The sequence below is a fragment of the Rhinopithecus bieti genome, unplaced genomic scaffold (genome assembly GCF_001698545.2).
Source record: "Rhinopithecus bieti isolate Rb0 unplaced genomic scaffold, ASM169854v2 scaffold_32090, whole genome shotgun sequence".
Lineage (NCBI taxonomy): Eukaryota > Metazoa > Chordata > Mammalia > Primates > Cercopithecidae > Rhinopithecus > Rhinopithecus bieti.
Genome location: NW_016813591.1, coordinates 116,861 through 122,967, shown reverse-complemented (window position 1 = coordinate 122,967; position 6,107 = coordinate 116,861). Strand labels below are relative to the sequence as shown.

Genomic DNA, 6,107 nt, shown 5'->3' with positions numbered 1-6,107 from the left:
TTTTTTTTTTTTTTTTTTTTGAGACAGAGTCTCACTCTGTTGCCCAGGGTGGAGTGCAGTGGTGTGATCTCGGCTCATTGCAGCCTCCGCCTCCCAGTTCAAGTGATTCTTCTGCCTCAGCCTCCCAAGTAGCTGAGATTACAGGCACATGCCACTAATGCCCAGCTAATTTTTGTACTTTTAGTGCAGATGGGGTTTCACCATGTTGGTCAGGCTGGTCTCAAACTCCTGACCTCAGGTGATCTGCCTGCCTTGGCCTTCCAAAGTGCTGGGATTACAGGCATGAGCCCTCATGCCTAGCCTGATGCAAGGAGTTTTAGACTAGCTGTGGCAACCTAGCAAGACCTCATCTCTGCAGAATATTTAAAAATTAGCCAGATGTGGCTGGTGCCTGCCTATAGTCTCTCTTTTTTGTTGTTGTTGTTACTTTTTGAGATATGGTCTGCTTCTGTCACACAGGCTGGTGTGCAGTGGTGTGATCATGGCTCACTGCAGCCTGAAACTCCTGGAATCCAGTGATCAATCCTCCCACCTCAACCTACCAAGTAGGGGCGACCACAGTTGCATGCCACCCGGGTCTTGCTATGTTGCCCAGGCTGATCTTGAGCTCCTGGCCTCAAGCGATCTTCTCACCTTGGCTCCCAAAGTGCAAGAATTACAAGTATGAGCCCCCATGCCTGGCCCCTACCCTGCCTATTGAGAACCAAAAGAAGGATCCAGATTCTCCTTAGCTCAACTCGAGCCATTTCCTGATTGCTTCATCAGCATGGAGCTGGTTATTGGCTGTCAGGCATCCCCTGCAACACAGAAATGAAGTGAGGGAGTTTTCCTGCTGCACCACTCTGTGAGGAGTTGGGGGATGACGATTACTCATTTGCAGAGAGAGATGCCTTGTAGGTACCTTAGGATGGAGGGGACCCTGATTTCAATGTCTTTTTTTTTTTTATTTATTCAGAAACAGGACCTTACTGTGTCACTCAGGATGGAGTTCAGTGGTCCTATCATGGCTTATTGTAGCCTCAAACTCCCAGGCTCAAGGAATCCTACCATTTCAACCTTCCCAGTAGCTGGGACTATAGGTAAGCACCATGACACTCGGTGATTTTTTTCTTTTTTTTTTTTTTTAAGACATGGAGCCTCACTATGTTGCCAGGGCTGGCCTTGAACTCCTGTACTCAAGGGAATTTCCTGCCTTGGCCTCCCAAAGTATTGATATTATAGTATTATAGGCATGAGCCAACGTGACCACCATCTCTGGTTCTTAACCTTCTGCCTCCCTCTTCCACATTTAAAGAACGCTTGTAATTACATGAGCTCTTCTAGATATTCCAGGATAATCTTGTTTTAAGGTCAGCTGTTTAGCAACATTAATTTCATCTGCACTTTTAATTCCCCCTTCCTGTGTATTTGTGCAGTGTAACATAGGATATGAGCAATTGGTGGTGGTGGGGGTTATTACTTTGGCCACCACAGTAACTGTTTTGTGCCAGGTAATGAGCTAAGCACTGGTGAATTCAGCATGAATAACACATACTCGCTAATCTCCATCCATTCATGGGAGGAGCACCTCACCTCCCATGCTCCTGAGAATCGGGAGAGTCAAGGAAGGCTTCCAGGAGGAGGTGATGCCAAAGCAGACAAGTGACAGGAGCCGAAGCTAGCCAGGAAGAGAGTCGAGGTTTAAGGGGAAGTGTATTCTAAGCAGAGGGCATCACCTACTTCAGAGACTCCCAGAGGGGAAAGAGTGTGGAGTCAGGATTCAGCTCCTTATGAGAATTTAATGCCTAATTCGGGACAGGTGAAGCTCAGTTGGACTCCACAGCAGGTAAAATGGAGAGGGGCAAGCAGTGAGGCTGCCTTGCAAGGTAGGGCAGAGCAGGGGCTGTTAAGGAGTTTGGACTTAATCCCCGAGACAAGGAGAAGTGATGTAAATGGGGGAGTAACATGATGAGATTAATGGGTTAGAGACGTGGCACAGACTCCTGTGCGGAGAAGGCACCAGGGGGAGCAGATGGCTCAGTGGGTGTGCTGGAGACCTAAAGCAGGAGACACATTGAGTTTAGGGAGAGGTTTTTAAAATAGAAGAAGTTTGAGTAATTTAAATGATGGTGGGAAGGAGCTAAAAGTGGGAGATAGGTTAAAGATACAGGGAAGTAGGAAGAAGAACTGACAAGTGAGGTTCCAGAGAGGGCAGGAGAAGATTCCCATAGGGGATTAGCACTTTCTTTTCATTTTCTTTCTAAGACAGGCTCTCGGTCGCCCAGGCTGGAGTGCAGTGGCAGGATCTTGGCTCACTGTAGCCTAGACTTCCCAGGTTCAAGGTATCCTCCCACCCTAGATCCCCAAGTAGCTGGAACTACAGGCGTGCACCACCACCACACGTGGCTAATTTTTTTCTTTTCTTGGTAGACACAGAGTCTCACTATGATGCTCAAACTGGTCTCCAACTACTGGCCTCAAGCAATCCTCCTTCCTAGGCTTCCCAAATTGCTGGAATTACAGGCATGAGCCACCATGCCTGGCCTCTGCTAGTTCTGTATTCTCTAGAGTTGTCTTTACTTTGTGCTAGTGTGTCCCTCATTATGCTTATCCTCTGTTAAAATTAATACTTTGTCTTTTTTAAAAATAGAGTTTCACTGTTGTTGCCCAGGCTGAAGTGCAGTGACGCAGTCTTGGCTCACCTTAACCACTGCCTGCTGGGTTCAAGCGATTTTCCGGCTTCAGCCTCCCGAGTAGCTGGGATTACAGGTATGTGCCATCATGCCTGGCTAATTTTGTATTTTTAGTAGAGACGGGGTTTCTGCATGTTGGTCAGGCTGGTTTTGAACTCCTGACCTCAGGTGATCCGCCTGCCTCTCCCTCCCAAAGTGCTGGGATTACAGACATGAGCCACTGTACCTGGCCAAAATTAATACTTTTTATATTAAGTTTACATATATATATTTTTTTCTTCTTTTTCTTTTTTGATACCGGGTCTCACGTTGTCACCCAGGCTGGAGTGCAGTGGCAGAATCTCTGCTTACTGCAACCTCCACCTGATAGGCTCAAGCAGTTCTTCTGCCTCAGCCTCCCATGTAGGTGGGATTACACATATATGCCACCACACATGGATAGTTTTTGTGTTTTTTGTAGAGATGGGGTTTCACCATGTTTCCCAGGCTGGTCTCAAACTCCTGAGCTCAAAGCGATCCACTGGCCTTGGCCTCCCAACGTGCTGGGATTATAGGTGTGAGCCACTTTGCTCATTCTAGTTTAAAATTTTGAGTGGTTTATGTCTCCTGATTGGACTTCTACAAATACAGAATTGATGCTAGGAATGGTCCAGAGAGATAGACGCACACACATGGGATTTGGGCATAGCTTTGGTTATCCAAGGAGCAGTGCTGAGCTCCCTGCTAATGTGACATGGGATGGTGGTAATTTCCAGGAAATGGCCTCACAATGATCCAAACTACCACTTATTGTTGATTGTAATGAAATGCCTGCTGAGGCATAGGCCCTGCGAGCTTAGGGGTGCTACACTTGACCACTGTGACAGTAAAGATAACTCTGAAGAATGGCATGGGATGGATCCTTTCGGATGTACTTGAGCAGGGGTCTCCAACCACAAGGCCACAGAGCCGGAAGTGAGCAGCAGGCAGGTGAAGAGAAATTTCATCTTTTGTCTAGATTCTGCTATCGCTACCATGACCACCTAAGCACCATGTCCTGTCAGATCATCAGCAGCATTAGATTCTCCTAGGAGCATGAACCCTGTTATGTGCATATGAGGGATCTAGGTTTCGCGCTCCTTAGGAGAATCTAATGCCCGATGATCTGTCACTGTCTCCCAACACCCTAGATGGACAGTCTAGTTGCAGGAAAACAAACTCAGTGGTCCCACTGATTCTACATTATAGTGAGTTGTGGAATTATTTCATTATATATTACAATGTAATCATAATAGAAATAAAGTGCACAATATGTGCAATGCACATGAATCCTCCTGAAATCATGTCCTTCACCCCCCAGTCTGTGGGAAATTTGTCTTCCACGCACACACTCTGTTATTTTGTGGGTAGAGACAGGGCCCTGACAGGCTCAGCTCCTCCCTCACAGTGACCTGTTCCTGCCCAACTCATGCCTCTTGCAACCTGCCCAGAGGCCTGAGCTCCTGCCTCACACTGGCCTCTCTAGGCCAAGAACCTCCCTGACGCTGGCCTGCTGAGGCTCAGCTCATGCCTCTCATGGCCTCTCCAGGCCCAGCCCCTGCCTGTGGGTGGCTTCCCCAGGCCCAGCCTCTACCGCACAGTGGGCCATCCAGGTCCACCTCTTGCTGCGCTGTGGCCTTCTCGGACCACGCTCCTGCTCTAGGCGACCTCAGACAGCGCAGCTCCTGCCTCCCAGTGGCTTCTTTAGGCCCAGTCCAGCTCATGCCTCTCCACGGCCTTTCCAGGCCCCGCTTTTGACTTTTGGCGGCCTCTTCAGGCCCAGAACTTGACCTGCAGTCGGCCTCTCCAGGCCCAGCCTCCTGTCTCCCGAAGGCCCGTATACAGGCCCAGCCTCTGCCTCACAGTGGACTCTCCACGCCCAGTCCGCAGCCTCACCGTGGCCTCCCAGTCCGAAGCTCCTGCCTTCCAGCAGCTTCGACAGGCCCCGCTCCTGTCTCCCGATGGCCTCTTTAGGCCCAGCTCAGTCCTCGCGATGGCCTTTGCAGGCCCAGTTTGTCCCTTTTGGTGGCCTCTCCAGGCCCAGAACCTCCTCAGGTTGGTCTCTCCAGACCCAGCTGCAGCCTCCCGGTGTCTTCTCCAGGCCCAGCTCTTCCTCCCGGCTAGGCCCAGCTCTTCCTCCCGGCTGCGTCTACAGGCCCAACTCCTGCCTCACAGCAACCTCTGGACTCGGCTCCTGCCCGGCTCCCGGCGGCCTTTGTAGGCTCCAGACTTCCTCAAGCCAAGCTCTCCAGGTCCAGCTCAGGCCTCACGGTGGCCTCTCCAGGCTCAGCTCCTGCCCTCCGACGGTATCTCCAGGCCCCCAAACTTCCTCCAGTCGGCTCCGCTAGGCCCAGCTTGGGCCTACCGGCGGCCTCTGCAGGTCCAGCTCATCCTGAAGTCAGCCTCTTCAGGCCCAGCTCCAGCTCCGGCCTCCCGGCGGCCTCTCCAGGCGCAATACGTCCTCAAGTGGGCCCCTCCAGGGCCAGCTTCTGCCCCCCATTGGCCTCTAGAGGCCCAGACTCTGCCTCCCTCGTGGCAGCCTCTCCAGGCCCAACTCTTCCTCTTCCTCCTCCTCCTGGCTGCATTGACAGGCCCAACTCCTGCCTCGCAACAACCTCTTTGGGCTCCGCTCCTGCCCAGCTCCTGCCAGCCTTTGTAGGCCCAAACCTTTCTCCAGCCAAAGGTTTCTGTGGGCCCACCTTCTGCCTCCTGGTGGCCTGCACAGACCCAGTTCTCCGGCTGGAGAACAGCCTCTGCAGGCCCCGCTCTTGCCTCCCAGGGGCCTCTCTAGGCCCAGCTCGCGCCTCATGGCGGCTTCCCGGGGCCAGGTTCCTGCGTGCCTCCCGGCAGCCTCGACGGGCCCAGCTCCTCCCACATGGTGACCTGTTGCGGCCCAACTCATGCCTTGCGCAACCTGCCCAGAGGCGTGAGCTCCTGCCTCACACTGGCCTCTCTAGGCCGAGGTCCTCTCTCACGTTGGCCTGCTGAGGCCCAGCTCATGCCTCTCGTGGCCTCTCCTGGCCCAGCCTGTCTGTGGTTCCCCTCTTCAGGCCCAGCCTTGACCTTACAGTAAGCTGTCGATTCTCACCTTTTGCCTCTGTATGCCCAAATCGTCCTGAAGTCTCCAGGCTCCATTCCTGCCTTTTGTCAGTCTCTCCAGTCACAAGACGTCCTCATGTCTGACTCTTCTGTGTTTGGCTTTTGGCTCCTGTTTTCCTTTTTTGGACCAGATTGTCCTCCAGCCGGCCTCTCCAAGCCCATCTCCTGCCTGCCGTCTGCCTCTGCACGTGGAAAACTTTCTCTATCAGCCTCTCCAGGCCCAGCTCCTGCCTTTGAGTGTCCTTTTAAACCCATTCCACCTCATGCCTCTCTGGGACCTTCCCAGTGTCTGCTTTTGATCTTCATCATCCTGTTGAG

The 6,107-nt window shown here is 52.2% G+C and overlaps 1 pseudogene; it reads left to right on the top strand.

Annotated features, from left to right (window-relative positions):
- Positions 1-859: 859 nt before the first annotated feature.
- LOC108513091 (putative uncharacterized protein FLJ46235) lies at positions 860-5,752 on the top strand (annotated as a pseudogene).
- Positions 5,753-6,107: the final 355 nt, after the last annotated feature.